Source organism: Gnatocerus cornutus, chromosome 3, assembly GCF_029298725.1.
Source record: "Gnatocerus cornutus isolate USDA-ARS CGAHR chromosome 3, icGnaCorn1.1, whole genome shotgun sequence".
NCBI lineage: Eukaryota > Metazoa > Arthropoda > Insecta > Coleoptera > Tenebrionidae > Gnatocerus > Gnatocerus cornutus.
Genome location: NC_142235.1, coordinates 2238024 through 2260372, shown reverse-complemented (window position 1 = coordinate 2260372; position 22349 = coordinate 2238024). Strand labels below are relative to the sequence as shown.

Here is a 22349-nt window from a genome sequence, read left to right as displayed (position 1 = left end):
TTAATTTGTAATAAAAATTTTAAAATATTTAATTCTTTCTCAAAATTAAAGTTTGCGAAAATTATTTTTTGATCTAAATTATTTTAATTTGGTAGAGAAAACAAGTTAAATGAAATAAGTAAAGTTTTCTAATTTCGATTTTTGAGCTATAAAACGGATTATGAGATGAAATTTAGAAACAACTTTGGAATTTTTGTTTTGTTTGTTTGTCTTTTTATTGATCTTAAGTTTTCTAATTCCGCCGAGTAAAGAAACTAATTTAAATGGGTATTGATTTCAAATTTTTTGGGATTAAAATTTTTAGATGTAAAATTTACTAAAAAATTTGGATTGAATGGTTTGTTCTCAAATCAAAAATTTCTAAATCTTCTCTTTTTTGGTCTAAAAATTTCAAATTTGGCAGAGGGACCAACCAAATCGGAACGAGTAATATGTTGTAATTTCAATCGTTTATCTGTGAAACTGTCAGATATATAGAATTTAATAAAAATTTTAGACTTTTTGGTACGAGAAAATTTCTTAAATCTCATTTTTTTGTCTAAAACTTTCCTATTTGACTGAGAAAACAAGCGATTTAGAACAAATATAGTCATCTAATTACAACCGTTTATCTTTAAAACTGCCAACAATAAAAAATTTAATAGAAATTTTTGAATTTTTGTTTGTTCTCAAAAAAAATTCTATAACTTTTTTTTTGGCATACAAATTTTTAATTTAGCTGAGTAAAATCGTGAACCAGAACAAAGATTGTCTTCTAATTTCAATGGTTTAACTTTAAAATTGCCAGAAATAGAAAATTTAATAAAAAGTTTTGAATTTTGGTTCGTCCACAAAACAAAATTTTTTAAAACCTTTTATTTTTGGTCTAAAAATTTGTAATTTGGATGAATAAACAAGCGAATCGAACGAATAATGTGTTCTAATTTCAATGGTTTAACTTTAAAATTGCCAGAAATATACAATTTAATAGAAATTTTAGAATTTTTGTTTTGTCCTTGAAACGAAAATTTCTAAAATCTTACTTTTTGGTCTAAAAGTTTCTAATTTGGCTGAGAAAAACAAAACAAGCCAATCGGAACAAATATAGTCTTCGAATTTCAATAGTTTGTTTTTAAAACTGTCAGAAATATAAAATTTAACAGAAACTTTGAAATTTTTATTTGTCCTCAAAAAAATTTTTATAATTTTATATTTTTTTTGGCATAAAAAGTTTTAATTTAGCTAAGTAAAAAAGTGAACCAGAACGAAGATTGTCTTCTAATTTCAATGGTTTAACATTAAAATTGCCAGAAATATAAAATTTAATAAAAATTTTGGAATTTTTAAAATTGGAGCGCTGTCACGATTTCTTGTCTAAACTAACCTTACTTTTAAAGTTAGATGTGCTCAGGAAGTGCCAAAGTAAAACAGACCGTAAAATTGTCTTGGAACGGCATATTTGCCGTAAAAAGGTTAGTTTAGACACAAAGCGACATTTCAAACGAAAAACGAAAAATTTACACTTTTTAACTCAATTTTTTTATTGATGCAGTAATAACAGTATCGTTAAAATTGCTCTGATATTAAAAACCGAATTTAACTTAAAGATTCAGGAAAACAAGAACAAATAAAATTCAATTTTATATGTTATTTAAAAAAATTTAAATCGTATTTCTTTGATTTTCGGTTTTGAACTGGGGATTCGTTTAGTTTAGCGTAGATTGAAAGTAATTGTGCTTTCAATTTTTTAAGGTGATTAATTGTATTAATTACTAATCATTATCAAACAACTTTGAGTTACTAGTTAACTAGTTAACTAGTTAACTGACTAGTTAAGCCGCCCAAACAACGGCAAATACAAATTTTAAACATCTTTTGTTATCTTATCACTATCAGTTTACAACCTTGAAATTGAAGGCGACTAGTTCTTATCAAATTGAAAAATTGCTGAGATGAATCACATTTTAGATTTTTTGCAATTTTGAAAATTTTAAGTTAAATCTCTTACTGTTTTTTAAACTGTACCAATTCTCCCAGGTTAAAAAACGCTTATTTTTAAACCTTTTCTATAAAACTTACCTTATTGTTGTCTGGTGGATGTGGGCGTTTAGAGATACTCGTAGATGCATGCATTTTTTCTTCCATATCTCAACTTCACTCAATTTGTTACACTGAAATCGTGTCAATTTTTAACGGTTTATTTAAGACACGCAATACTTCAAATGGACCGAGAAAGATTGTATGTGTCTTTCTATTGTTTGTTATCTATTATTATCAATTATTATTTTATTAATACTTCGATTTGTTCCCTTTATACTATGTATTTACTTGAAATTTTTGCTTATCTGTCATAGCATCCAAACTTATAAACTTGGCTTGACAACGCCAAACAGAAATACTGTAATTATGATCAGTACGATTTACCCTACTAAATGATGTGGATTAACATTAAAAATCAAATTGACTGATACTGTGAACTGTCTTGATATATGTCATTCTCCTGTTTGACGTTTCAATGCCAAGTTCAAACAAGATCACATTTGCAAGGCGCCGACCAGCAACTGTTATTTTTTATAGGCCTTTCTTTAAAGTTTTTCTTTAGATTATTTCGATCCCGTTTTTATCAGTTGGTTAAATTTTTTTGAATTATTTAGATTCTTTCTTTTACTTTTGGATATTATATTTAGACTCTTCAAATTTAGTTTTGATATTCTTGTTCTCTCCATTTTTGATGCCTCACGTTTTTACATTTTTTCATTCTCTTTTTTGTTTGTTTATTCGCCTTAAATTTATCTAATTTCCAAAGTTTCTTTTTCGGTTTATCTAAGGTATATTCTTTGTTTACATTCATCAAGAAATTGTAGAAAAAAATTGTATTGAAGTGGAAAGTTATTTCTAAATCGCTCCTGACTCCGAATCTGAAGTCAGTTTTGCTCTGTCAGGTCCGGATTCAGTCAAATACAAACCGAAATAATGTCGAAATTTTGTCAAAATTATGGTATATTCCAAATAATTACTACACAGAAACAGATTCAGTTGTTTATTCCTAGTGGACAATGCAAAACATGATTTTTCATCCGTAAAGTGTCACTTTATAGTCCTAGTACAAAAATGTTGTATGCAATTCGTGCAAAAACCGAGGGCGTTAAAGTTCCACACTTGATCCACGGTCTGTTCTCTTCAGATTTATCTTCTTTTAGTACAACCTGCAACAAAATCTTTTAATCTCCCCATGGATTTATCTATTTATTTCGATACTTTTAAGTTGGCTGTGGCTGATGAGTAAACAAAAGAAGGTCGACCCGCCATGACGTCACAGGTATATTCTCCTTGAGACGAATCATTAACACCTTCTATAACCAGAGTGGTGGCGTTCGAGTTCGAAACTCTTACATTAACACCCTTGTTTGAAAATATTCTTTTCTTTGATTGAAAGTCATTGTACTGAAAAATTTCGCTCCCATTGAAGAGCCATTTAACTGTAAAGAGTTCGTCGTGTTCCAAGTCGTAGAAACAGTGAAGAGTAACACTGTCGCATTCTTTTACTTGTGGAGGAACTTTTATGGAGACGTTTTTTAGTTCCAGAGCACCTAGAAAAACAACTGTTTGTTAACATCTGTCAATTATTTGACATTTGAATATCAAGTTCAGAGACACGTTCGCAAATTTCTAGCTGACTAGATAAATAAAATACAAATCTACCGTTAATTAAGAAAAGGATACTGGTAGCTTCTTTTTTCATTTTGGAGCACAGCTGATTCCACAGTGTTTATAATTTATATATATACAGGGTGGCCCATCTAAGACTTTCGGGCTCAATATCTTTGTCATTTATAACCGGATTTTTCTAAAATTTAAAATATAATTTCTTGAATAGGTAAGGATGATGTGACATTACCAGCGTCATCCTTGTCTTAAAAATGTTAATTTTACTTGTCTTATTTTAAATTTTAATTAGTTAAGATTTATGTCATTTTATAAAACATCAATAATTATCCGAGTGTGCCAAAACTCAACCGTCTAGCTAGTCAAGTTGCCGAGAAAAAGAGAAAAAAGACCCTCAACATTTCCAAAAGATGCAAAATCATAGTCGGCTATGAAAAAAATAATTTCCCACGCCCAATTTTGGACATCCCTGCGTTCGGTCTGTCAATAATCGCTGACGTCAGTGACGTTCTTGACATTTGAAATATTTCTCATTTGAGGTTATGTTTACTTTTGAGCATGATGATGAAAATCATTGATTTAAACTTGCGCAGAACGATTTATCTCGATCTTTTGAAATTGGAAACTAATCACAATGCATCAGGCAACGTTTTGGTGCAAAAAATGCGTAGGCACAAGGAAATGTGAGTAAAAAAACTTGTTGAAAGTTGGTTATCACCAGAAAAATGATTGCAGATTGGTTTGCTATGAGGTGCAACTAGAATTCACGACTTCTTTAGAAATGTCACTGGTTTATTGGAAATGGAAATTCAGTGACACGTATGCAGTGAAGCGATTTGACTCATTTATGATTGCATTTACGTTAAAACAGTTATTTCAATTATGATGGAGACAGAATTAACTGATTTCATCCTTTTTCGGCAAACTTCTTTATTGCGCCTATAAAATGTATGGTACTAGATACTTTTAACATTTTTCTTTTGTTTAATCATGTCATTAATCCAAAGTAGATTAAGCTCGAAGCTCCAATATGTGAACTGCCGTAGTCAAGAAGTCAAAATTGGTTCACAATACGTATGAAATCTAGGACGTAGTGCTGCTATCGAAAAATGCTGGTGCAGTCGGTATAGTTGGTATGCAAAAGTAACGAAGAATGCTGTATCGTTGAGTGGCTTAGAACCTACAAGAGCAACGGCAAAGACAAGCTTACCCATGTCAAAACGGAGTTTTGTGGTATTTAGTGGCTATGCGACTAATAAATTCGTATGTTTCAATTATGATTTGTAGAAACAAAGTCGAATCGACAAATGTAGGCACAATTCTGCACACTTTCAAGACCGCCATGCTAAAAGGTGTTATCATGAAAGTTTTTTCAAGTCCAAATTGGTCGTACAGTACCATTAATATTTGAATAGGAAACCAACTAATGATACCAAGACGTATAAGTAATATGGAAATCAGATACATGTACTTCCGACAACTAAGCGGTTTTGGATCACCAAAAACGCATAATAGTGAGTTACATTTTCTAAGGTCATTGCAAATTGTAGGAACACTGTTTACATCTGATATTTCAGATTCGTGTTTTTGAACTGAATATGGTGCATGATGTTGCGAGTTGTATTTGTTGCTTCAACAAACCTTGCGAACTACCTAACGATCTAGGACCACTATACCCCTTCTATTATCATATGAAAAATGTGCTTGCACGGTATCAAGACAATTTCTCACTAAGAAAGAATAACGAGTCAAAGAAGTAGTGCAAGAAAAAAATGAAACAAAATGACAATGAACATCATTTATAACTGCGTTCTAATGAAAATTGCACACATGATATTTCTAACAAAGTATCGTCGGTCGACTCTTTCAATGGGGTAATTCTTTAAACAACCAATTAATAACTTGGACGAGTGAAAAAAGACGAACAAGACTGAAAGCAACACGCTGAAAATGATACTTCAACACGGACTGTTACTTTCAATATTGAACCTGTTTTTTCTCAATGAACCGCCAGAAGATGCAAACATGTAAAGGACTCTTATTGACACCCTATCGTACCCTTCTGCAAGCATTAAGAACGATTGCAGAACGTTCTGGACGGTGTTGTTGACCACCATGAACGACTATGCCACTTGGATTCTTCTAACATGGGTGGATATGTTTGACGGACAGTAACCAAGCTGCTAAAAGTCCAAAACCCTGCTTGTTGATGAATTCGATGAAGAGTCGCCGCAACATTACATGGTAAGTGTTCAGCGAAGGAAAATGACTAGTATCATCGAAGCAATCGTTCCAGTTGAAAGCGACAAGCGACAAGCGATTTGCTCGGACCAAGATACCGCAAATTCATTCTTCACCATCACAGAACATATCCAAAAACTTATGCTGCCCCTAATTGTTTGTGTCCATTTCGTTACAAGAAAGTTCAAGAAATGAGTTGCTAGTAAAAAAAAGCCAAATCTCATCGCATCGCCAACAAGCAAAATGGCAGTGACCAAACGCTTACAATATTCCAGCATTATTTGCACTTGTTATAAATGTTCAAAGTACAGACACATGTTGTATCAGTGTAAATATCTGATACATTTGTAAATTTTTGTACATTCGTTCATTACTATTGTAGAAAATATGGTGTTACATTGCCATAATTGTCACTGGTATAGTTTATTCACTGTTAAAACTTTGTACCTTACAATAAAATACCTTGTAACAAATTATTTGTTAATCAAAGTAAAGTAGTTTCCTGAAAAAGGACGAAATCTTGTGATCATCTAATTCTGTCTTCATCATAAATGAGATTACTGTTTTAACGCAAATGCAATCATAAATGAGTCAAATCGCTTCACTGCATACATGTCACTGAATTTCCATTTCCAATAAACCTGTGACAGTGCTAAAGAAGTCGTAAATACTAGTTGCACCTCATAACGAACCATTCTGCAATCATTTTTCTGGTGACGACCAACTTTCAACAAGTTTTTCGCTCACATTTCCTTGTGCCTATGAAATTTTTGCACCAAAACGCTGTCTGATGCATTGTGATTAGTTTTCAATTTCAAAAGATCGGGATAAATCGTTCTGCGCAAGTTTAAATGAATGATGAATGCTTAAAAGTAAACATAACCTCAAACAAGAAATATCACAAATGTCGAGAAACGATGCTCGGTTCAATGCATTGTGATTAGTTACTAAAAGATCGAGATAAAAAATCGTGAATGTGCATGTTTAAATCAATAGTCCTCATCATAATGCTCAAAAATAAACATAACCTCAAATGAATGTCACAAATGTCATGAATGTCACGGATTCGTCAACAAGTCAGGGATGTCCAAACTCTAAACTCGCTGTAGAAGTCAATTGTTTCATAGCCGACTATCAGTAAGTATCTTTTGGAAATGTTGAGGTCCTTTTTTTGTCTTTTTCTCGGCAACTTGACTTGCTAGACGGTTGATTTTTGGCACACGCGTATAATTATTGCTGTTTTATAAAATGACATAACTTTTAACTAATTAAAATTTAAAATAAGACAAGTAAAATTAACATTTTTAAGACAAGGATGACGCTGGTAATGTCACATCATCCTTACCTATTCAAGAAATTATATTTTAAATTTTGGAAAAATCCGTTCATAAATAACAAAGATATTGAGCCCGAAAGTCTTAGATGGGCCACCCTGTATATATATATATATATATATATAGACTTTGGACTCTAATTGTCAGTTTTAGAAGCTCGTTTAATTTTAATTCAGCGCCAACATCCAAAAATTTGTCAAATTCGCTCTCGATTTCATTGAGATTTTTTCTTTTTCTTTATTCGTTTTATTATATTTTTGAATTCTTTTATTACATTTGTCCTTACATCATTTTGCTTTAGATCTTTCAAATTCTTTGCACAATTTCATTTTTATTTATTTAATTTCTTAAAAATAGAGATTTTAGTTCCTTGTATTATTTCTACAGATTCCTAAATTTTGTTTACTTTTGTTTATTTTTTTTTTAAGTTATTTTTATTCTTTTTTCATACTTGTGTAATACGACCACAATTAAATATTCTGGGTTAGTCAATAAATCTCTTAACCATAAACAGATGTTTTATTTACGATGGGTAAGAGGGAGAGAGAAAAGAGCCTGAAGGGTCGCCTGAACGAAAAGGGGGAGTGACAGGCCTCCCGTGGTGCGACGTGGTCGGGGCTCGCTTGGTAATCTCTCGATATAAAGAGATCGGGACCAAAAGAGGCGGATATGTGTGTGTGTGTGTGTGTGTGTGGGGTGTGATGCCTAGATGGGTGACTTCCAGGAAGTGTTCTGGATGGTAGATTTCCAGAAGGCGAGGGGCTACATGTCGGGCTGGATGGCTTACTTCCAGAGAGCTGGATGGCTTACTTCCAGAGAGCTGGATGGCTTACTTCCAGAGAGCTGGATGGCTGACTTCCAGAGGGCCTGGATGGTTTAATTCCAGAAGGCCTGGATGGCTTACTTCCAGAGAGCTGGATGGCTTACTTCCAGAGAGCTGGATGGCTTACTTCCAGAGAGCTGGATGGCTTACTTGCAGAGAGCTGGATGGCTTACTTCCAGAGAGCTGGATGGCTTACTTCCAGAGAGCTGGATGGCTGACTTCCAGAGGGCCTGGATGGTTTAATTCCAGAAGGCCTGGATGGCTGACTTCCAGGTAGCGTGCTGGATGGTTAATTTCCAGTACGCGGGTGGGTATGGTAATGGTTGACTTTGCCGTGCTCGAAGAAAGAAAAGATGTCAAGATGTCACCAGGGTCGGAGTGAGAATATGGGTGTCCTTCCGTTGCAGGAAAAAGGGTCAATGCCAGTTAATCCGAGCCGCTATCCAGCGATGGGGCAGGGGGCGGAGTTCCCCCGGTAGGTTATTTCATTAATAAATGATTAAGGCCGATAAGGCAGGTGGCAATATGTTTTGTTGCGAGAATTCCGTGACTTCCTAGTTGAGCTAAGCCCGGACCTGACTAAATAAGGGTGTTCCGGAAGGGGTGAGTCAAGTAGCATTGTGTTGGTAGTTAGAAGTACCCTTTCAAGGAAAGAAAATGAGTACAACCCTGTAATGCGGGTTGGTTTCGTAAATTCAGCATTTAAGCGTAAAAAAATCGAATTACACTTGCATGTTTTTTAATTCCCTCTTCAAATTCTATCTTTTTTTATATTCATAAAGTTGCTTATTTCTTAATTCTTCTTTAGACTTTTTCTTGTAAATTTTATTTATTCTCTCTTCCTTTTGTGGAAATTTTTCTCTGATTTTCCATTAGATGCATAAAAAGACAAGAAAAACGATGGCTAAAACCGCATCTTTCAATTTGGCTTAGTTTCTGAGTTATTGAGATTTGTAAACTTTGGAACTGAAATTCACTTAAAAACCGTTCGTTTTTCGAAATTTTCATCAATTTTTGTCAAATATCTTGGCAAGAACTAAGTCTCGCGGCGACTTCTACAGTTCGTTGGAAACCTTTCCAATGAAATATTACACAGTTTCATGGTTTTGCATGTTAAGTGAAACTGAAAAAATCAAAAGTGAAGACGAGGTACTTTTTTTTTATTAATATCTCTGCGTTCTTGGTTTTTTTCAATAACAGCAGTGTAAATAAAGTGTTGTTGTTCATCCTTTGATTAAAGGATTTGTGTGAATAAGACGAAATGACCATCTTATTTGTAGGAATTGGAAAAGTTTATTAAAATACGTACAATAATACTAAAGCCACGGTCCTTTCATATCACACGATGTAGACATTAATCACTCCTTTCACCTCCTCATCAGCGTTAACTGCTTTATGAACGACCGCCGATCAAAATCATGCATTAATCAACAATCGACGCGAGGAAAAAAATGTTTTAAAGTAGACAAAATAAACATATCGACTTTTGAATTGTCACTTACTCGTGCATGTCATGCATAGTTTATAAACGATTTTTATACTATTTTTAAATTTAGTTTGATACGGAACACATATAATGATGTTTAAAAAACTTTAATACAGGGTTTCTATAAAAGAACAAGTTGGCCCTCGGAAATTGGTGGATTTCACTTTTTTCGTGGACTTCGCTTTTCCGTGACCTTAGATTTTGTTTGGGATTTCTTATTAGTTATATTTACTATAACATATGTATATCTAGCTAACTGTATTTTGCAATTTATAAAATTCAGCTCAGAAAGTTTTAGGAGAACTTAAGAACTTTAGAAGAACTGAAAAAGTAAAATTTAAATAGTGGCACGTTTACTTGTAAAAATTCCCGTAATATTGGTGTCTCAAAATTCGCTGTGTTAAAAGCGTTGTTATTTTGATAGTTGAAGTATGAAAAAAAAAAGATCTGAAACTTCCTCGCATAGATACATTGATCTGAATGTGCACTCCTTGAACCGCATTTTCTTGAAATTCAGAGTCAAAATTCCAGTGGTTAGAAATTAGTACTGTTTCTATGGATGTAGACAACTATGAATTTTGTGAAAATCTGTCACCTCGCTAAATATTTAAATTCAAATGATGGATTTTTATTCAAAATGAATACACAGACATGTATTTGGTATTGAAGGCATTAGATAACAGACCTCTGGTACCTGTTTGCCTATGCAGTAGTACACGAAACTAGGTCCGCCAAGTTTGAGCATCGCAAAAAAAATTCAAACCTATGCCATAATTTTGTGTTAATTCTGTGCCAATTTGTGCTGCAATTTTTAAATTCTGTGCTTTTTCGTTTTCGAGTTATTCAAGAAACAAAAATGATGCTCAAACTTGACGCCTAGCATCATGAGTCAGAATCATTGATCAAATTGGTCTTATAATTGTGTGCTAATTCTGTCCTAATTTGTGCAGAAAGTTTAAAATTCTGTGCTCTTTTCGTTTTTGAGTTATTTCAAAAAACGTACAAATACTAGTACGCAACCCAAAATACAGATTTCAACGAATTTTCTTTCAAGAAGCATCAAGTTTAAGCATAATGCTTCACAAAGCAGCTTAAATAATATGTCATAATTTTGTGCTAATTCTGTGCTGATTGATGGTGCAATTTTCAAATTCTGTGCTCTTATCCTTTTTGAGTTATTTTTAAAAATGTATAAAAATAGTAGGCAACCCAAAATACATATTTCAACAAAGTTTCTTTAAAGAAGCGTCAAGTTTGAGCATCATGCATCGCAAAATAGCTTAAGTAATATGCGGTAATTTTGTGCTAATTCTGTGTCAATTTCCAAATTCTGTGCTCTTTTCGTTTTTGAGTTATTTAAAAATGTAAGAAAATAGTAGGCAACCCAAAATACAGATTTTAACGAATTTTCTTTGAACGTTCGTCAAATGATTCGAGCTTTTTGATATTCATATTTAGAATTAAAAAATCTTTGTTTTGATTACCGGACATACTAAATGTACATACATAATTTAATTAGCGCCCTTTATATTCTTCACAATTTAAAAATTTGCTGAGTAAGAACTGTTCTATCATTTATTTTTCTCTGAATCACGTCGTAAAATGAGTGTTCCAGGAATTGTTGGCCAGACGCGTTAGAATAATGTCTTTAGAGATTATTGCTTTATTCAAACACAAATACTTGACGCTTCTTGGAAGAAAATTCGTTGAAATCTGTATTTTGGGTTGCCTACTATTTTTTGTACGTTTTTGGAATAACTCAAAACGAAAAGAGCACAGAATTTAAAAATTACAGCACAAATTAGCACAAAATTATAAGACTGGTTTGATTCATTTTGATGACCTATGATGCTAGGCGTCAAGTTTGAGCATCATTTGTGTTTCTTGAATAACTCGAAAAGGAAAAGAGCACAGACTTAAAAAATTGCAGCACAAATTGGCACAGAATTAGCCCAAAATTATGACAAATGTTAATTTTGTTTGCGATGTATGATGCTCAAACTTGACGAACCTCACGAAACTTGGGTCGTCAGTTAGGTGAGCATCTTTCTTTAGTGGACAAACTGCTTAAAAGTGGCAAAATTGACATTACTTGATAAAGTCAGTTATGTGGTTTTCAACGTATCAAAGCAATATAAATAGAAATTATAAAGATAGTTCAGGACGTGAGTTTTGCAACGTTGTTGCAGTGAACAAAATTAAAATGCTTACATTTTCTTCAGGAAGTGCGAATGTCTTTTTCCACTGGATTCCCCCAACGGCTAATTTTGAGACAGCCTGTATATTTTTTGGCAATTTTTTTATGAAAGTAGACAGTTATTTTGGGGGTCAGTAACGGCAAGAATTTTCTCAAATTTCAGATTTGTAACAAATTATGAAAAACATAATAATATGTCGTTTTTTATTACTCTTTTCAGGTTTTTTATTAAATCAATAAGTATGATTTCCCAATTTTTTATTAGTGTTTTAAGGGGTTGTTGAAATTTTGTGTTTTAGTGTTATGTAATCTAATATTGGTGAATATTTCAGTTGCCCTTGATTTTCATATAAATTAGTGAAGGTGTAGTAAAACTGTCAATGGGTGGTGTCGACAATCTGCACTCTCATCAAGGGACAAAGATATTTCGAAGCTTTGTTGCTGAAGACTTTACTAGTGATATTTGTAAGGTTTTGTTTTAATGTTGTTTTACATACCTACCTTAATTTGTAAATGCGCTATGTTCTTTTACATAGCCATGGATTTATGAACGACGATTTTAGAGATAACGATTACCTAACGATTGACGAAGTTTGACAACATTTGCACTTTGAGAGGCACAACCACTGTGACTCCCTAAAAAAAGTGATTTTTGAGAATTTTTTTAATGAAAACTACTGCATGAAATGTTTTCAAATTTGCTGAATACATTTTTACATAAATAATGAAGAAAAGTTGAAATTTTCAGATAAAAATATTTAATTCTGCTTGAGTTATAAGCTTAAGTATCTACCAAATCACTAGAAAAAAAGGCCCTCCACTGCTGCAATGATTGCGGCCTTGGTCACTGTTAAAATCAAAAAAAAAAAAAGGATTATTAAACTAGAAGATATTTCCCGTGGGATAAACTTGAATTTTTGGAAAAAAAAGTTAAATTGCGCTAGAAAATTTGATGATTTTTGGCCCCCCAAAATTACATTTTTTATACGATCGAAAAACTGGAGATTTATCGTACAAAGCAAGATATAGAAAATAAAAAAAACTAAATTCAAGACGATCGGATGAGTTGTCTTTGAGTTACATCTGCAGCAAATTTGAAAAATGTAGTTTCGAGAAAAACGCGTTTAAAGATAACTTCAATATAATTAATAGCTGTAATAGTTTAATATACTAATAGCAACATAACTCAAAAACTAAATATTTAGTTGAAATTTTTGTATGTTATTTTTAAAGGTAAAGACTATCGAAATATGCAAACAATTTTTTCCAAATTTCATAGTGGTTGTGCTTCTTAAATTACTCTCTCTTTGCTGTTTTTCCTGAGTTTACATTTACTGAGTTTACATTTAATCTTTTCGAAAAGAAATTTGATGACTACAATTATCTAAACCTTCTTCGGTCGATTTCTTGCTTATTTTTGGAGCAAACTTGCGTTATTAAGACTCATTTTACGCAGAATTAAACGCAGATTCTGAATCCTCAATTTTTAAATTAACGTTTGACAACAAATAACTGAGTTATGGCCGATTAATGGCCAACCAATTGATTATTTATTAAACTTATTCATCATATCTTTTTATCACATTTGATAAATAATACTTACTAAAAAGACTCATTTTTTAGACTGCTGACGCGGCTGCGGATAAAAGTTTGTACCGCATTCGTGTCTGATTGGTTGCAAACACTCAAGAAAAGCGAGCTAACGCTGTCAAACCTATCATTTTCTTTTTATAGCCCTTAGAAGACACTTCAACAAATAACTAGTTCTTTATGTCAATACTAGTTTATTATTGTATTATCATACCTGTATGTATATTAAAAAAAGTCCCAAACATTAGTGATCTACCTATTATTGTTCTGTGAAATCAATAAACAATGTACCTTCAGACTCTTGGTAAAGCGACCATAAAAATCCTCGCTTTTTTAAGTATTCGTGCACGATTTTACGATAACATCACTTCACTACATTTTAATAGGTACAATATAAATGTTCAAAATTAATTTTTAAATAGCTTGCTGGTATCCACGTCATATACAAATCAGTTACATATTTGCAATGGATCTATTGGTTTATATTTAAATGAAATAATTAATATTCCTAATAATTTATGTAATTTTCTAGACCCTAATAACGCTATCAACGCTCATCTTAGTCCAAACAACATCTCTCTTGCAAAACTTCATCCACCTAAACTTTCCCTACGACACAATAGTAGTCGCAACATCAAACTTTACCAGAGAATTAGACTTCATTTTCGACTTAAACAAGACCAGAGTGGCAGTAACCCGTAAAATGGCCTTCGATGTCAAACATTTTGACCAGTATCTTATAATGGAGGACGAAATCGAACCCGTAGTCACACTTCTGCAACATCTTCAATTCAAAATCAACACCCGAGGGCGGTTCTTCGTCATTCTACGTCACAACACGACTGAAGATGACGTTAAATTGTTACTCGAAACGTTGTGGTCGTTCTATGTTTACAACGTCGTGGTGTTTTACAATTGGACGAGGTTCGTCACGTGGTACCCGTACACTCATTGTGGTACCGTCGTACTAGTCGAGTCTGATCAACCTTATGCTAACAAAATCCCTGAAGTTTATAACTGTTCGGTTAGTGTAACTTGGGACAACCTCGCTCTTGCTATCAAAAATCCAACTGACAACAGAGACCCTGGGTACTACGTCAGAGTACTAGACACAGTAGCCGAGAAAACCAAATTGAATCTAATTTATTTGAGTGAGAATCAAAAGTACTTTACTCAGTTGAGACGTACTGGTAATTTTGACTTATTGATTGACGATATGACGAAACGTCGAATCGATATAGCTTTGGTGGTTGATCCAATAAAACAGTACCCACCACAAATTGAGGTCAGTTTTGTCCACACTGAACAAAATGCTTACTTTGTTTTACCACCAAGACGCAAAATAACGAGCAGTGTTGACGTTTTAGTGATTTTCTCAGGAAAAGTGTGGTTGCTGGTTTTGGCATCAGTGTTGTTTTTGACAGTGCTATGGAAACACGTCACTGGACGAAACCTACCGAGATGTTTCTTTCAAACTCTGCAGGCACTACTTCAAGGAGGTTCTTCTTTCACGCCAAGAGGTCCTTTACAAGTGTTTCTCATCGCACTGCTTCTGTTTTATTTTCTCTTCGTTGACGCCTTGTATATCGGCCAACTCAGTGGTGTAATGTGTCAACCAAGGTACGAACCCACGACGTCGAAACTAAGAGATTTGTTCAAAAACCAAAAAACAGTACTCATGTCTGACGGTTTCGAAACCCTCTTTCGCAATCATCCACTTTATGACGAACTAATGACAATAAGACGAGAAGGTAGAAACAGATTTGAAGAAGAACTTAGAATTTTTGCAAAAGAACTTTTTCCCGCTATCATTATTAGCACTGCCAAACTTCACTTTATCAAAAACTACAATGAAATGCAGATAGTCTCTGAAGATAAGGTAAGACAACACAAAAATCTTCTCCCTTATTTTCTCCTGTTTCAGTTGGTTCAATTTTCTGCATTTTTCTTTGTCCGACGGGGTTTTCCACCATTAGAAAGATTTAATTATTGGATCTTAAGGATCAGAGAAAGTGGTCTCATTTCGGCGTGGATCAGTGAAGCTCAGCTTACGATAAATGGAACGTTGGTGTTTCTTCCTGAGGAAAAAGAGAGTTTGGATTTAAGTCGAATTGTTTTTGCTTTCAACATTTGGGGAATTGGAATTGTTTGTAGTGCAATGACAATGGTTAGTGAAATTATTTGGAGTTGTAGAAAATCTCGACAAATGGTCGAGTAAAGTGTCATATCAACGTTTTCTTCAGTCTGAGTTCAGTTCGTATGTATTTGTCTGTTTGCACATAAAAAATAAAAAGGAATCAACAATTGTTTACCTACTTTAATTTCACCACTCTCTTCTTCACTTTTAATTGCAACATAGTTTTTGAAGAGACAGAGATACTAAAACGATGAGCTCAATATTTTAATGACCCACTAAGAGAAGACAAACAAAAGCAAATGAAAAAAACATGGCAAGTATAGACAAGGAAAAAGAAAGCACTGAAGAAACAACAGGGCAAGAAGACGTCGAAGAACCAACAGAACAAAAAATAAGACAAGCAATCAAAGAGCTGAAACACATAAAAGTCCGGGCGAAAGTGGGATACCTGCAGAAATGTTAAAATGAGGAGGTGAATGTGAGCTACAAAAAATTCAGCAGCTCATACTTAAAATATGGAAAGAGGAAGAAATACCAAAACGATGGAACAATGCTATTATATGTCCAATACTAAAAAAAAGATACAAGACCCAGTGGTATTGCACTTGCAGACGTAACATACAAAATAGTGACAAAAATCATCAGAAGCAGACGGAGAAGATAAGAAGCACAAATAATGAGAGAATACCAGGGAGGCTTTAGAGCAGGAAGATCAACAAACGACCAAGTATTTACACTGAAGACCATCCAGAATAATAGCTACGAACCAAACCTGAGTTTGAATCGACTTCAAGCAAGCATATGATTCGATAATCCGCGAAAAATTGTATAAAGCGCTAGAAAAACTAGAAATCCCAAAAAAAATAATCCGACTCGTGAAAATGGCACTAAAAAACACAGCAAACAAAGTAATAATAGAAAGAAGATTTTCAGAAGAATTCACAATAAAAAAAGGAGTAAGACAAGGTGACCCACTGTCAACAGACCTCTTTAACTTCGTGTTGGAAGCAATCGTACGAGAATGTAAAATACAGACCAACAGGATTAATTTATTATCACAAACACACAATGTACAGCATACGCCGATGACTTGGTCATTTTTACAAGATCAAGGAAAAAACTGGAAAACAGCTTCAAGAAATTCGAACAAGAAGCAGCAAAAGTTTGGACTAAGGATGAATGAACAGAAGACGAAGTATATGGAGATGGGAACAAGTACTGCAGAGACCGAGAAGTACAGCGAACTAAAACGGAGAAGAAAGAATATAAAATTAAAAAAGTAGGGGAATTTGTGTACCTTGGAGCAAAATTAACAAATAAAGCAGAAGAAGAAAAGGAAATTCAAAACAGTATACTTAATGAAAGTAGAGTAGCAGGATCACTAACATCCCTGCTGCAGGCAAAAAACGTATCGCGAGCAACAAAAATTCGAATATACGAAACAATGATAAGACCGGTCGTTCTATACGGATGTGAAACTTGCAGGAAACTTGGACACTCAATAAGGGAGATGAAGAAAAGCTTGAAATTTGGGAGAGGAAAATGCTACGTTAGGTCAGGACATATCGTACGGATGCCCGACCACAGAGTCGCAAAAAAGTGCCTGGAAGAAGGAACTGGCGGGAAAAAAAGAAGAGGTCGCCCGAGAAAAAGATGATGGCTGGAAGAGGCAAAGAGAGACTTGGCTTGTGCGGGAGTCATCTTGAGGAATTGGAAAGAAGTGGCGATGGATAGAAAGAAATGGAAAGAAGAAGATCGAAGCCACGGGCCAACAAGACCTGTAGAGCTGCCATATATATATACAGGGTGTTCCAGCACTCGTGATGGACACATACTATCGTCTATTGGTCAGGTGAACATTACACTCTCGTTGCCTAGGAAATTTTACTCCATCTCTAAAATAAGCTTCCAGGATTGGTTGCAAATTTTTTATTCTTTCTCGAATACTACAAGGTGTTTATAAATGTTTCTAGCATCACGGGTGGCTATGAAATGTCAAAGAAATTTGCCGCTCATTATAAATGTGGCTTTAGATTTTTCAACTGACATTTGTAGTTAACCTCAATTATAGAGCAAAGTAAATTTTATAAAAAAAAATTTTATAGTTGAATTTTGTAGTTAAATTTTGACACAAAACCGTAACTGAAACGTCGTTGACGTAAGAAACATTATAAATAGTCTTTAAGATAGTTATATTCACTATGAAAACAAGGCGGCAAAGTAGTGCACGACAAGAATTCCAGAGCCACCCTTGATCTAGAAACATTTATAAACACCTTGTATTAAACTTAAGCAATTTTTGTTTTGAAATTTACCATCTGTATTGCTGTCACCACCCTCCCTTGCTCTCTGGGTCATGAGTTCTGGAACACTATGTATATATGAAAGAACGGGCATTACTAATACTTGCGGTTAGGAATCGGATTTAAAAAAAAATGGACCGAACAAACATCTAATTACATTCAGGCACAAAAACATTTTTTATTTCAACTCAAACTGTCATCTGAATAGTAACTGTTTTTATAATAAGTTTATTCGGAGAGGTTGCAGGAAATTCGTCCGGGTATGTTTTTTATTGGTTCAATAGATCATTGAACTATAAAAAGTCCTGATGGGCTAAAGGCCGTGAATTATAAATTCATTATTTACATGCAGGAAATATAGGTAAAATTAATGTTATTAACCGAAAAAAATGAAATAATGAAAATGTTATTAAACGGTCGCATAGTGGGCTGGAATACAAACTTTCTGGTCAAAACTCGAAAGTTTGATATTTTTTCATGAAATTTTGAGATTTACATGTATTTAAAGTTACTGATTTCGAAAATATACTTTAAGATAAAAAATTAATAAAAATGGCGGATAATTTTTTTATTCTAGAAATTTTTGCTGGAATTGAAAAATTAGGACATTTTGGAATCACTGATGTCGAATATAACAAAAACTTTATATAATATAACGAATCTACAACAATCCCCATGTTAAATTGGGAAAAAATAGAATTCGTTGTAGACACTTCTTTTTAGCGTTCAAATTGAAAACGATTCAGAAGACCATCACACAATTTTCTGTTACTTCACATTATTTTAATCAGCATTGAAGGAGCTTTAAAATAAGCACTTAAAATACGAAATGGAGAACAATAATAGATAAAATATTGTAAAATACACGTTTAACAAATTTCTTTTTCGAATTTGCCGCTTTAATAGGTCCATTAGAGTACTCAATTCGGAGTCGTTTATAGATATCTACAGGTTGTTAGGTAACGTTACGGGCCATAGAAAAAGGGGTGATGGAGGCAGCCATGAAAAGTAATGTTTCGAAGTTTTTTTCGGGTTTTCTTGAACTGTTCAAGAGCTGGAAGGCTTTGAATGTGACCTATCAGGGAACAATTTGCATAAGGTTACAAAAATTTGAATCAGAGTTACTGAAGGGAATTTTTTGTTTGATGTCAAACTGACACTTCTTATTTTTTATCAGTGGCGTACTTGTTCCATTTTTGTGGACATCACAAATCAAGTTCGTCAAAACAAAAATGTGTTGGCTTCAATAAAGGAAACATTGTTGGTTCGTTTACAATTATGTGTTCAACAAGATGGTGGCCATTTTGAACATCTAGTGTAGTGTTGCTTTATTGTCTGTTTTTTGAATAAAATTGCGTTATTGTTTTTCCCTTTTATTGACGCCACTGATTTAAAACTTCAAATGTGACGGAAAAGTGACAAATTATTCGTTTGGTCCGAAAGCTACTTCGATTTCTGTAAAATTGAAAAATTATTAGAAGCCATTCTATTGGTCAACTTTAAAGCCTTGTAGCTTTTTAATTAAAACAAAAAAAATAAAATTAATTGCGGATTCCGAGACAGTTTGCCTTCCTTAATTACCCATTAGTCTATGGCCGTAACGTTACCTAACACCCTGTATAAGAGAACTCAACGTAGGAAATTTTGTTTTATAAGAATTGACAGAACTAATTAGTCTGACTGTCACCTGTTTCCTGTCAAGTTCTTCGTCAATTTGGATTTTACGATTCGTGTTTAATAAATTGCTGCGAGAATAAAAAAATGTATCAATGTAATTGAATTGTCCTTTGCGACCAACAATATATGTACCTAAATATAATAGATGTGAATACTGGCTGTGAGGTTAGGTAACGTTATGTCAAAATTCAGTGACAGTGAAACTTAATAAATATCAAATTTGAAAATGAGTTTGAAAATCAAGTGGCAAGTTGTAGTTACAAAACCATTACCAATCGTGTAACACGAAAACTCTTAGAATTGGAAAATTTAAATTTTTTATTAAAAAAAGGGTGCAAATTCGAAAAATTAGTATAGAGAACGTGTTTTATAATGGCATTGGTGCCTACGGCTCGTTTTGTACACCGGGAACTCGTGCACCAAATTGGCCATTATAAAACACGTTCTTTAATATACTATTATGACATTTGTGCCATTTAAAACACTTGTAAACTTGTGCAATAAAGTTATGTAATAAAGACTAATATTTTAAAACTATATTTTAGGTAACGATCATTAGGTATTATGGATAGATGACAAACGCAAATTCAGATTTCTGATTTCGAGGCTGCTGTGCTACAAGGAACCTCATTTTTCAATCGGCAATGTATAATTTTGCGCTCTGACTATGTAGCTGCTTCAGTTGCTGGTGTGTGACACTTGACTTAATACAGAAACTATAGAATATATTTGTTTCAGAACCTAGAAAATGCATTTGTAAGTACGATTTTGTTAGTTTAAATACCCACCGCAACGCCTAAATCATAATTGATTGTCATAGAATTGGAAAACGTCAGTTGAAGATTATTCTGCGCATTCATCACAAACATGTAATATTTCTTTTTATTTTCATCATTCCAGTTGTACCAATTTGTTGTTGACAGCAGTGAACACAACTCGTTTGACTACAAAAAACACTTAAAGAAGAGAATGGAAAAAGCCGAAATCTTACGACATCTTCCACCATCTGTCCTGACAATATAATGTGAATGAAACTCAGTGTTGCTGGTAGTACAAAAAAGAATATTCTTAGGGATTCTCTCGTCAAGGATTCTGAATACTTTTGAGAAGGTTAAGAAGTTAGATACAGATGTACTTACAGTGGAAGTGGAGCAATAAAGTAAGCTACAGATTCCCAAAATGGCACCGGTGATGCTGTATAAAACTATCAGCGGATTCAGTTTACGTACGATGTTTGTAGTGATACTAGAAAGATAATAAAAAGAAAATGAACAATAAAGAAACAGGAAAAAAACCCATACAAATGTAAATAAATGTGTCTCTGAATAGCAGTTCTCAATTTTCGGTCGACTGCTTCTTGGTACTCTTTCTGATAAAACAACGTTTTTTCGTCTTGAAAGCCATCATCAATTCCTCTCACAAAATCAAGCAGTAAAAAAAAGTCGAAGCGAAAACGCACCACGACGTAGCAAGTCATGTAAAACAGAGCCGGTGTCATTAAAGAAATCGGAATACAACTCAATCTAAAAATCCAAGATAAAAGTTTCTCCACTTTTGGAAAAAACTGTTCAATGATAGCAAAAGGAAACAGAAAATCGCTGTCACCGTCTATTGGCTGCATGAACGCAAATGCATCACATAACGCCAAAACTGTGTTTACTACTGTATAAATGTTGAAGTAGAGAGCTTCCAAACGAATTCTTCTTTTGGTGGCTGCACTGGCCATGTTCAAGCTCCAGTATTCAGAATTGTTAATTGAGTCTTGGTACACTGTTACAATTAGTGGGATTGTCGAAATACTACCACAAATCTAGGAAAATAAATAGTGAAAATTAAATACGATGGGTACTTACAAAGAGAAAACTACCATAAGATGGAAGATATTTGATAAAGTACCAAAAATCAAACCTTTGCAAGTAAAGGACACTTTGAAAAAGCAGCAATACTGCAATGGTAATGGAGATGATTCCTGTTAAAATTTTAACATAAATGTTTTGGAAAGAATCGAGATAGAGAAGGCGAAGTAGCCAGAGAGGATCATCTGGAAGAAAAATCATATCTTTTTAAATCGTTTTTATCAAAGAGTTGTCATTACCTTCCTCGTTAAATTTTACAGCGGTTGGTATTGCGTTGTTTGTAGAGCGCTTCATTTTGAAAAATGGCAAAGATCATTACTTGCATTATCTTTCGGATTTTTTTGAAAAAATTCTGTTTGATCTTCAAACTTAATGTTCACAAACTCATGAATAAAAAAGTAGCATAAATGTCATTAGTTTCTCATTTGTCACGTTAATGATCAAATTAAGCCCGACCCATAATCAGATATTAACGTGTGAAAACAAGAAAAAGTTTAAATATCTTGTGATAGAACCCACGAAAATTTCGAAATTTGTCTTGTACTGGCACGCAATTGTAGTATTTTAAACACCACATCAATGAAATTTAGAGAAATTACTGTATTAGATGCACTTTTTAACTGCACCAAGTTCCAAGTTTATAGCACAAAAAGAAAAATTTTTGGAATTTTCATTTTTAGGACGAATTTCGAAAATTTTCTATTATGTCTCGTAATAGGAGTTTGAAAACTACAGGAATGAAATTTGAAGAAATTACTAGCTTAGATTCACTGTTTAACTGCTCCAAGTTCCAACTTCATTGCGCAAAGGCACAAAATCTAGAAATTTTTATTTTCATTTCAGTCAGGCTGTAATTTCACTAATTTACACGTCACAGCCATGAAGTTTGGGCAAGTCACAGTTTTTGAGTTCATTGTTTAGATAATCAAATCAACACTTTCTTAAAAAAATCTCTTTTTTATACTTGTACACTCCGTTATTGTGGTAGTTTAAACGCTACAGCAATGAAATTTTAAAACATTATTTTTTGAGATTTACTTTTAAAGTGCACCAAGTTTCA

General features: G+C 33.5%; 1 protein-coding gene and 1 long non-coding RNA gene across 7 annotated transcripts in view; one reads left to right on the top strand and one right to left on the bottom strand.

The window, feature by feature from the left end:
- The window catches only part of LOC148176780 (uncharacterized), a 264781-nt gene that overhangs the window by 67742 nt on the left and 174690 nt on the right, over positions 1-22349 (bottom strand). The window contains exon 2 of one of the 6 annotated variants that reach the window (XR_015769833.1): positions 837-851. The exons of the other annotated variants lie outside the window; for them this stretch is intronic. The gene's annotated coding sequence lies outside the window, so the exon portion shown is untranslated. Of the gene's footprint in view, positions 1-836; positions 852-22349 lie in introns of those variants that run through there. 6 annotated transcript variants of the gene reach the window in all.
- On the top strand, positions 4025-4878 carry LOC148176790 (uncharacterized). The gene is made up of 2 exons (XR_015769843.1): positions 4025-4328; positions 4381-4878. It is a non-coding gene; the product is annotated as an uncharacterized LOC148176790 (long non-coding RNA).